Genomic DNA, 11,884 nt, shown 5'->3' with positions numbered 1-11,884 from the left:
AGGCAAGTCAGTTAAGAACAAATTCTTATTTTCAATGACGGCCTAGGAACAGTGGGGAAACTGCCTGTTCAGGGGCAGAACGACAGATTTGTACCTTGTCAGCTCGGGGGTTTGAACTTGCAGCCTTCCAGTTTGACCTTGCAGCCTTCCGGTTACAAGCCCAACACGCTAACCACTAGGCTAACCACTAGGCTAACCACTAGGCTAACCACTAGGCTAACCACTAGGCTAACCACTAGGCTAACCACTAGGCTAACCACTAGGCTAACCACTAGGCTAACCACTAGGCTAACCACTAGGCTACCCTGCTGCCCCTGGAGCGAAATTGAAGTGGGCGCTCCAGCCTTTGGGAATCTCGCTCTGCGCTCCAGTCAAATGGGAAAATCTTGATACATGGGACACTGTTGAGTGTTGAAAAACCAAGGAGCGTTGCAGTTCTTGGCACAAACTGGTGCTCCTGGCACCTACTATCCTGTTCAAAGGCTCTGACATGTTTGTCTTTCCCATTCAGCCTCAGAATGGCGCACACACACATTCCATGTCTCAATGGGTCTTAGTATTTTATTATGATCCCCATTAGCTGTTGTGAAAGCAGCAGCTACTCTTCCTGGGGTCCACACAAAACATAAAACATGACATGATACAGAACATTAACAAAGAAGAACAGCTCAAGGACAGAACTACATACAGTTGAAGTCGGAGGTTTACATACACTTAAGTTGGAGTCATTAAAACTCATTTTTCAACCACTCCACAAAATTCTTGTTAACACACTATAGTTTTGGCAATTTGGTTAGGACTTCTACTTTGTGGGTAATGCAAGTAATTTTTACAACAATTGTTGAGTGACAAATTATTTCACTTATAATTCACTGTATAACAATTCTAGTGGGTCAGAAGTTTACATACACTAAGTTGACTGTGCCTTTAAACAGCTTGGAAAATTCCAGAAAATTATGTCATGGCTTCAGAAGCTTCTGATAGGCTAATTGACATAATTTGAGTCAATTGGATGTGTAGCTGTGGATGTATTTCAAGGCCTACCTTCAAACTCAGTGCCTCTTTGCTTGACATCATGGGAAAATCAAAAGAAATCAGCCAAGAAATCAGAAAAATAACTGTAGACCTCCACAAGTCAGGTTCATCCTTCTGAGCAATTTCCAAATGCTTGAAGGTACCACATTCATCTGTACAAACAATAGTACGCAAGTATAAACACCATGGGACCACGCAGCCGTCATACCGCTCAGGAAGGAGACACGCCTCCTAGAGATGGACGTACTTTGGTGCAAAAAGTGCAAATCAATCCCAGAACAACATCAAAGGACCTTGTGGAGATACTGGAGGAAACAGGTACAAAAGTATCCACAGTAAAATGAGACCTATATCGACATAACCTGAAAGGCCCCTCAGCAAGGAAGAAGCAACTGCTCCAAACCCGCCATAAAAAAGCCAGACTACGGTTTGCAACTGCACATTGGGACAAAGATTGTACTTTTTGGAGAAATGTCCTCTGGTCTGATGAAAAAAATAGAACTGTTTGGCCATAATGACCATCGTTGAGTTTGAAGGAAAAAGGGGGAGGCTAGCAAGCCGAAGAACACCATTCCAACCGTGAAGCATGTGGGTGGCAGCATCATGTTGTGGGAGTGCTTGGCTGCAGGATGGACTGCTGCACTTCACAAAATAGACAGCATCATGAGAAAGGAAAACTATGTGGATATACTGAAGCAACATCTCAAGACATTAGTCAGGAAGTTAAAGCTTGGTCGCAAATGGGTCTTCCAAATGGACAATGACCCCAAGCATACTTCCAAAGTTGTGGCAAAATGCCTTAATGACAACAAAGTCAAGGTTTTGGAGTGGCCATCACAAAGCCCTGACCTCAAACCTATAGAAAATGTGTGGGCAGAATTAAAAAAGTGTGTGCAAGCAAGGAGGCCTACAAAAATGACTCAGTTACACCAGCTCTGTCAGGAGGAATGGGCCAAAATTCACCCAACTTATTGTGGGAATCTTGTGGAAGGCTACCCAAAACATTTGACCCAAGTTAAACAATGTAAAGGCAATGCTAACAAACACTAATTGAGTGTATGTAAACTTCTGACCCACTGGAAATGTGATGAAAGAAATAAAAGCTGAAATAAATCATTCTCTCTAAAAAAAAATGGCACACGTAGCCTACATATTAATACATGCACACAAACTATCTAGGTCAAATAGGGGAGAGGCGCTGTGCCGTGAGGTGTTGCTTCATCTGTTTTTAAAAACTATGCTTGTTCTGGATTTGGGGACTGAGAAAAGACCCCTAGTGGCATGTCTGGTGGGGTAAGTGTGTGTGTCAGAGCCACCATCCCTAGAAGGTCAGCATCCCAGAGTCGCCTCTTCACTGTTGACGTTGAGACTGGTGTTTTGCAGGTACTATTTAATTAAGCTGCCGGTTGAGGACTTGTGAGGCGTCTGTTTCTCCAACTAGACACTCTAATCTACTTGTCCTCTGACTCAGTTGTGCACCAGGGCCTCCCACTCCTCTTTCTATTCTTGTTATAGTCAGTTTGCTCTGTTTTGTGAAGAGAGTAGTACACAGCGTTGTACGAGATCTTCAGTTTCTAGGTAATTACTCGCATGGAAAAGCCTTCATTTCTCAGATCAAAAATAGACTGATGAGTTTCAGAAGAAAGTTATTTGTTTCTAGCCATTATGAGCCTGTAATCGAACCCACAAATGCTGATACTCAACTAGTCTAAAGAAGGCCAGTTTTATTGCTTCTTTAATCAGTACAACAGTTTTCAGCTGTGCTAACATAATTGCAAAAGGGTTTTCTAATGATCAATTAGCCTTTTAAAATGATACACATGGATTAGCTAACACAATGTGCCATTGGAACACAGGATTGATGGTTGCTGGTAATGGGCCTCTGTATGTAGCTATTCCATTAAAAATCAGCAGTTTCCAGCTACAGTAGTCATTTACAACATTAACAATGTCTACACTGTATTTCTCATCAATTTGGGGCGGCAGCGTAGCCTAGTGGTTAGAGCGTTGGACTAGTAACCGGAAGGTTGCGAGTTCAAACCCCCGAGCTGACAAGGTACAAATCTGTCGTTCTGTCCCTGAACAGGCAGTTAACCCACTGTTCCCAGGCCGTCATTGAAAATAAGAATTTGTTCTTAACTGACTTGCCTGGTTAAATAAAGGTAAAAAAAAAATTGATGTTATTTTAATGCACCAAAAATGTGCTTTTCTTTCAAAAACAAGGATATTCCTCAGTGACCCCAAACTTTTGAATGGTAGTGTATATGGTTGAATCATCAGCAGATATGGACACAGTCTTTGTTCAAGCAGGTCATTGGTAAAAATAGAAAAGCGTAGAGGGCCTAGAGAGCTACCCTGCGGCACAAAACACCCTACATGTTTGATATCAGAGAGGCTTCGCTTAAAGAAAACACTCTGAGTTCTATTAGATAGATAGCTCTGAATCCACGATAATGGCAGAAGTATTCTCAGCAACATGTTATGGTCAATAATATTGACGCTGCACTGAAATCTAACAGTATAGCTCCCACAATCTTCTTATTATCAATATCTTACAACCGATCATCAGTCATTTGTGTCAGTGTTGAGTGCGCTTCTCTATAAGCATGCTGAAAGTCTGTTGTCAATTTGTTTACAGAGAAATAGCACAATTTTTTCCAACAGTTTGCTAAGAGCTGGCAGCTTTATCACTTTTGGGTGGAAAGAAAAGGTGTTCTTAATGTCTTGTATACTCAATGTACTGCGGGCGCGCGCACGCACACGCACACACACACACACACACACACACACACACACACACACACACACACACACACACACACACACACACACACACACACACACACACACACACACACACACACACACACACACACACACACACACACAAAAAAACCCGAACAGATATGTAGCCTAGCGGTTAAGAGCGTTTGGCCAGTATTTCGAAAGATCACTGGTTCGAAACCCAGAGCCAACTAGGTGAAAAGTCTGTTGATGTGCCCTTGAGCAAGGCAGTTAACCCTAATTGCTCCTGTAAGTCGCTCTGGATAAAATAATCTGCTGAATGACTTAAATGTAGAATGTAACAAGAGGCCCACAAGAAAAAGCAGTAAAACATGTACATATGGAGTTGAGAAAAGACTGTCAAACAACCCCAGTGTGGGCGTTAATGTAATGAGGGATGGTGTTCACCGTCTCTCTCTTCTCTTGCTTCACAGACACGACTGGGGGATCATATACAGTCACATGATCGGTGGTGTGACAGAGCAGAAAGGCTGCAGCAGATGTTACAAAGGTTTCCTCACTTCCTCTGTAAATCTGGGTGTCCAGGCAGGACATGCCGAACGTGACGGCTGATGATGTCATCCATCCTTCACCGGTTGGTAGTGTGGAGCTGTGCCCTGGCCTGGCACAGACCAGTGGATAGTTAGTTTTCAGAGCTGGGCTGTTGAAACAAAGCACAGGGCTTTCTGCTGTTGGCACAGTAATAGGGAGCTGAAGCTTTGAATACAGCACCCAGGCTCTACACTGGAATCTCTGTCTTTTCATTAACGGATTCCATTCTGTTCGGAATCCCATCACTGTGCATACCATACAACGCGAAGGGATGGACGTGTGTGTGTGTGTGTGTGTGTGTGTGTGTGTGTGTGTGTGTGTGTGTAGCTGCTCTGCTGATGGTATGACTGCATGACGGAGGGGATAGGCAGAACAAAGAGGCTCACAGGGTTAGGATCAGCCATTGCAGGGCACATTGTAGAGACAGGGAAGTGTTGGCTTTGTAAAGCTAATGCTAAGCGGATCCTCTGCAGAGCTCACATCTGGCCCGTCCACATCTATTAGGTAGACACATCCACAACACATTGACTGACAGGCAGACAGGCAGGCCATGAGTCTCCATTTGTTTCATCCACAACAAATTATACTTTAAACAAGTCAACAAATCCCAAATGTCCACCAGCCCTGAGAGAGAAGTGGTCTCTAGTCTACACGAGCTGACGTGTCTCATGAGAATTGGGCTCAGAGGTCTATCTCTATAGCAACGCTTTGACAGACTACTAGAGAATAAAGACGACAAAGTAGAGAATAAAGAGGAGAAAAACAGAGAGAAAGAGATGGGGAGGGAGAGAGAGTCTAGGGAGAAAGACAGTCTGTCTGACTGGCAGAGACAGCTACTACAGCGAGAGAGAGAAAGAGAGAGAGAAAGAGAGTGAGAAAGAGAGAGAGGGCTTTGACGGCTGAAACTCCATTAATTACCTCCCAGGCAGAGAAGACCAGAACAGAACAGAGGAGCTCTTCCTTCACATCACTGTGCCAACTCACTACAATCTACCTCCAGACCCCCCTCGGGCCATGGGTAGCTCCATCCCGGTGCCAACAATATACCTCCCCCTCTGCCTGTAGGTAGCTGATTTAGCCTGTCAGTTGTTCCTGTGAGCTTCCCCTGCCTCCCCTCGATGAGAACTCCCAGCTAAAGAGCTCAAATCAAGCCTGTTTGTTCAGCTCTATTTCTGTCTCTGTCTATTTCTTTGTTCTGAAGGCTCTTTGTCCATAGATTCAGATATCCTTCATACAGAACACTACACACTGGGTCTGGGTCTGGGACTGGGTCTGGGTCTGGGACTGGGACTGGGTCTGGGACCGTACAATACAATAAAGCAGGCCTGCTCGGGGAGCTACCTTGGGAGGTTTTTGGCTCCATACCTCCTTCCCTCCTGTATCGCTCCTTCCCCTCTTTCCCCTCCCTCCCTCCGCTCCCTTGTTTCTTGTCAGCTGACCGCTGTTCCAGATGCCGGCTCCAGAGATCCGGACAGGAAGAGAAACAGAGGAAGAGAGAGAAAGAGAGAGAGAGAGAGAAAGAGAGGGAGAGAGAGAAAGAGAGGTGGAGAGAGAAAGAGAGATAGAGAAGAGAGAGAAAGAGAGGGAGAGGGAGAAAGGGAGAGAGAATGTGGAGAGAGAATATAGAGCTCCACTCTCCCTCAGCAAAACAGCTATTTGTCAAAGCCCCTCACCTCCAAACACACACTCACACACACACTGAACAATGGCACTCCTCTAGTGAACAAGGACAGACCGTGTCTATGTGTGTATGCTTATTTGAGTGTGTTTCTATGTTGTGTGTGTGTATGTTCTTCACTCTGTGTGTGTGTGTGCATTTGTGTCACTGTGGTGGTGTTGTGTGAGTGTGTGTGTTTCTAGAGTCTGTGTGTGTGTGTGTGTGTGTGTGTGTGTGTGTGTGTGTGTGTGTGTGTGTGTGTGTTTGTGCTTGTCCGGGAGAAGAGGAGATCAATAAACAGCTGCGAGGCTCAGATTCAGTGCTGATATGTAGCACAATTCTTTATTTGGGTCTTTTCTGGGAGCAAGGCTTTGTTCTCACTCAATGGAAAAGGAAATCAATAGAGGCTTCAGAGGCTGATGATAAATAGTAATGGATCCTGATCCCTTCATCCATCCCTCTCTCTCTTCATCCCTCTCTCTCTATCTGTCTGTCTGGCTCCAGAGAAGACATGTGAGGCACCACTCACCCTGTCATGTACTGGAGAATGAAGGAGTAAAGGGCTAATTATGGCTAATGGAGGCAGACACACACACACATATAGATACACATACATGTATAGATGCACACACACACACTTATTGACACACACACACACACACACACACACACACACACACACACACACACACACACACACACACACACACACACACACACACACACACACACACACACACACACACACACACACACACACACACACACACACACACACACACACACACACACACACACACACACACGTATAGACGCACACACACACAGGCAGGAAGGCAGGCAGGGACCAGGAGACGCACACACGCATAAGCAAACATACACACACACACACACACACATACAGCGCATGGAGCAATGCAGTGAAAATCAGCTAGCATCGTGACTCAGCAGCATCAGTCAGTCAATCAGAAAGCGGAGGGGGGCTGGCATGCTTCAGTTAAAATACCAGCTCAGCCAACAATAATCTCATTCCAACTCAGTTACACTCACCATGAAACGCCTTATGTACGTCTGAAGCAAACATTTCTCTACATGTCTCAAAGTGACAACACAAGACCTCATAGTAACTTAACTCCTCTGGTGAGTTCTCTTTCACTTTGTTCACAACTCTTTAATTATATTATTTCTCCATCCAAAGCATTTAAATATTTGACAATACAAATACATGAAACAAGAGATACGATTTCCCCTGAAATTAAATGAAAGAAAGACCAAAACAGGATACAAGTACTCACCACTATAATAGAGCCGCGGACAGTCTAACAGAGCCACGAACTGTCGAAGTGTTTCAGAGGAAATTATCTGTAACTGTCCTGCTAACAGTGTGTACCTCTTTTAGAGTATGAGGAACAAGTAGAGTACAGTAGACTAGGCTAGCTACATGCTAGGCTAGGCTAATTCTTCCTTTAACTCAGCCACTCTCTCCCTTTCTCTGTATCTTTACCCCCACTGTCTGTTTATCTTTTCCTCCCTCTCTCTCTCTCTCTCTCTCTCTCCCTCTCCCTCTCCCTCTCCCTCTTTCTCTCACAGCTTAAAGCCCAGAGTGGGACGTCCCCTCTCTTTTCCTCTCCTCTCTTCGAGGTCCGGTCCAGTAAGTGTGACTAGTGTTTTCCTGTTGTAACACAGAAAGAGAGGGCCCCACCTAGAAACTAAAAACGGATCTAGGGCCAGATCCTCCCACAGCCCAGCTGGCTGCTGTGTGCTAGGAACTGACTGGGGCTGCCTGCCACAAATTCATATTGAGTAATTTGTCTGTCATGGAATCACAACCAAATTACAGGGCTCTACAAGTTCTTGCTTCCAACTATCCAACTCTCTCTCGTTCATTTTCTCCCTCTCCTTCTCCCTCTCTCTCTCTCTTACTCCCTCTCTCCTTTGGCGTTCATTTTTAATAAGGTGCTCATTTTTAAATAGCGCAGATTCAGCTAAAAGCAACACTCATTTAAATGAGACACTCAGTGAGGTTAAGATTTGAATGAGTCACTCAGTGAGGTTAATGTTTGAAAGAGTCACTCAGTGAGGTTAAGATTTGAAAGAGTCACTCAGTGAGGTTAAGGTTTGAAAGAGTCACTCAGTGAGGTTAATGTTTGAATGAGTCACTCAGTGAGGTTAATATTTGAAAGAGTCACTCAGTGAGGTTAAGGGTTGAAGGAGTCACTCAGTGAGGTTAAGATTTGAAAGAGTCGCTCAGTGAGGTTAAGGTTTGAATAAGTCTCTCAGTGAGGTTAATATTTGAATGAGTCACTCAGGGAGGTTAAGATTTGAATGAGTCACTCAGTGAGGTTAAGGTTTGAAAGAGTCACTCAGTGAGGTTAAGATTTGAAAGAGTCACTCAGTGACGTTAAGGTTTGAAAGAGTCACTCAGTGAGGTTAAGATTTGTTAAATTGGGAGAAGAAGAAAAATAAGAAAAAACATCATCCCGTTTTGGAATGATAGAGGGCCTGATGACCCCTTGGGGCCATGGGAGAGAGGGAACGAGAGAAAGACATACAACGAGAGGGAGGGGGGAAGGAGACAGAGGGCAAGGGAGGTCAGACAAAGAGTTAAAACAGGACCTGGAAGTCCCCCCTGTTCTTCTTATGAACCCCCTGGGAGGGAAGGGGCTCCCAGCATCACGCAGACTCACTGACAGTCCTAAGGACCCACAATCCACCACAGCAGTGAGGTCACATGGGATGATTATAGAGACTAGAACTACAGCAGTGAAGTCATATGGCACAGTTATGGAGTTTATAACCAGAGCAGTGATGTCATATAAGAGAGTTGTGGAGACTAGAACCATATCAGTTATGTCATATAGGACAGTTGTGGACACACACCGCAACTCTACATAGACACACACCACAACTCTACATAGACACACACCGCAACTCTACATAGACACACACCACAACTCTACATAGACACACACCACAACTCTACATAGACACACACCACAACTCTACATAGACACACACCACAACTCTACATAGACACACACCACAACTCTACATAGACACACACCACAACTCTACATAGACACACACCGCAACTCTACATAGACACACACCACAACTCTACATAGACACACACCACAACTCTACATAGACACACACCACAACTCTACATAGACACACACCACAACTCTACATAGACACACACCACAACTCTACATAGACACACACCACACCTCTACTGCTGTATCCTGTTTAGACCTGCTGTCACAACATTTACAAACAGTCAATATGCTGGAAGGAGCTCTAACGGCAAACATTTAACAAAGAAGCACACACACACACACACACACACACACACACACACACACACACACACACACACACACACACACACACACACACACACACACACACACACACACCCACACACTACTGTGGGTAACATATTTGGATTAAGTGGTTGGAAAACAGCATACCTTGTGTGTATGTAAAGCAGATTTAGGACCAGTCAGAACTTTGGTCTATTTGATGAATAACCTTATGAGGCTATTTCTGATACACTCACACAACCACCCCCAAAACCTCCCCCCAACCGCTCCCAACCTCCCCTCACATGAAGCAGGAATAATCATGATGGCAGTGGTCTTGAGATTCACACATACCTCAGAAATAATGAAAGCCTGTCTATCCAGACTCTAATCCAGGAACTGGATATCAATTCAGATGAACTTGAGGTCAAACACACTGATAGGACCTTTATAATAAAACACAGTCTGGACTACAATGGTCCCCACACAGGCAGACACATAAAACATCTCATTCTATCCAGCTTCTCTTCTGAAAGTTCTAAATGTTGGCCTGAGACTTCACAGAATAAACAGAGATAAATACCAGATAACTACTCTTGCGTGACTTGGTCTGCTTGCTTGAATAGGTCAGAGGTCACAGACATGGATTAAGAACTGAGTGAACAGAAGAGTACAACACTGAAATGACCATTCATGTAGAGTATAGCGGAGGAAAAACAGTGACTGGAGCTAACACTACTACCACTAATGCACGTAGAGAATTTAGTGCTAAGCTGTTCAAACCCTATTGCTTTTAAATGAGCACCAAATTGCTAGAACTCTGGGAGACACACGTAATGTATTTTTTAAGCATGATTCTGTTTCTCTCTCTCACTCTGTGTGTATGCGTATGTGTGTGCGAGAGAAAGAGAGAGAGTGTGTGTGTGTGTGTGTGACTCTGACCTCATATGGGGAATTGAGAGCCGCTAGCCTAATTAAAAACCAAATCATTTTTCATTTTGGTGCCAAATTGTGACACACCACACTTTCCCTGCCAGGCAACACACTTCTGCATAAAGATAAGACTATGTTATCTATGAAGAAATAGGATTCTCTAAATCAAATGAGGGACCTGTTATTCCAAGTAGTTAATCCTCAAAAAACATCTTCAACATCCATCATCACACTCTCTCTCTTCCATAATAGTGGGACTTGGGTTGGGTTTGACCAGAAACTGCTATAGACACTAATGTCACAAACCCATCAGGTACTCCACTCAGTCATTCAACAGGTTGGAAATAGGGCACTTGGTTATTTTTAGCACAGAGCACCATACACTCCTCCTGAGGCTAACGATCAGCCAGGGCAGACAAATTAAAACTGATCAACACAAGTACAACTTTCATCGACTAATCTCTCTCTAGCCATCTATTCGAGAAATAGTGACAGACAAAGGAGTGTCTGTCTGTCTGTCTGTCTGTCTGTCTGTCTGTCTGTCTGTCTGTGAGAGTGTTTGATTACCCTCATTGAGTGAGGAGACACTTCACATAAGGAGGCTGCAAGTCCAGCTAGCCGACAGGCAGGCAGGCAGGCAGTGAGGCACTGAGGCAGACAAGCATCTAGGCAGTGAGGCACTGAGGCAGACAAGCATCTAGGCAGTGAGGCACTGAGGCAGACAAGCATCTAGGCAGTGAGGCACTGAGGCAGACAAGCATGTAGGCAGTGAGGCACTGAGGCAGGCAGGCAGGCAGTGAGGCACTGAGGCAGACAAGCATCTAGGCAGTGAGGCACTGAGGCAGACAAGCATCTAGGCAGTGAGGCAGTGAGGCAGACAAGCATCTAGGCAGTGAGGCACTGAGGCAGACAAGCATCTAGGCAGTGAGGCACTGAGGCAGACAAGCATCTAGGCAGTGAGGCACTGAGGCAGACAAGCATCTAGGCAGTGAGGCACTGAGGCAGACAAGCATGCAGGCAGTGAGGCAGACAGGTAGACAGGCAGACAGGCAGTGGTAGCTAGTTGCTAGAGTAGAGATCTCTCCAGAGTCTATGGGGCCAACATGCTGTCCAGACTGGCCAGTTACCAGAGACTGGTACTGAATACTGATCATTACCACAGAGGCTGACTACCACACACACACACACGCACACGCACACACACACACACACACACACACACACACACACACACACACACACACACACACACACACACACACACACACACACACACACACACACACGGACATGGTGAGACAGAGACAGGGCTACCCACACCATCTGTTAACTAGGATGGAAAATGAGCAGAGAGAGCGCGAGAGAGAAATAAAGAGAGGGGGAGAGGATGTAGGGATGGAGAGAGAGAGAGAAAAAGAGAGAGATAGATAGTGTTTTAATTGAGGAAGGGAGGGATGGAAGGGTGAGGGTTAGTGGAAGAGAAAACAGAAACACACAATGATACATACACATACTGTACATATACACAAACATATACAAATTTAAAAAAAATGTTTACCTTTATTTTACTAGGCAAGTCAGTTAAGAACAAATTCTTATTTTCAATGACTGCCTAGGA

General features: G+C 44.8%; 1 protein-coding gene across 4 annotated transcripts in view; it reads right to left on the bottom strand.

Annotated features, from left to right (window-relative positions):
- LOC135557756 (SAM and SH3 domain-containing protein 1-like) overlaps positions 1-11,884 on the bottom strand; it is a 321,252-nt gene that overhangs the window by 136,627 nt on the left and 172,741 nt on the right. The window contains exon 1 of one of the 4 annotated variants that reach the window (XM_064991335.1): positions 7,324-7,655. The exons of the other annotated variants lie outside the window; for them this stretch is intronic. The gene's annotated coding sequence lies outside the window, so the exon portion shown is untranslated. Of the gene's footprint in view, positions 1-7,323; positions 7,656-11,884 lie in introns of those variants that run through there. 4 annotated transcript variants of the gene reach the window in all.

This window comes from Oncorhynchus masou, chromosome 16 (assembly GCF_036934945.1).
Source record: "Oncorhynchus masou masou isolate Uvic2021 chromosome 16, UVic_Omas_1.1, whole genome shotgun sequence".
In the NCBI taxonomy this organism is placed as follows: domain Eukaryota; kingdom Metazoa; phylum Chordata; class Actinopteri; order Salmoniformes; family Salmonidae; genus Oncorhynchus; species Oncorhynchus masou.
The sequence above is the reverse complement of the archived record's forward strand: the minus strand, read 5'-3'. Positions and strand labels throughout refer to the sequence as shown.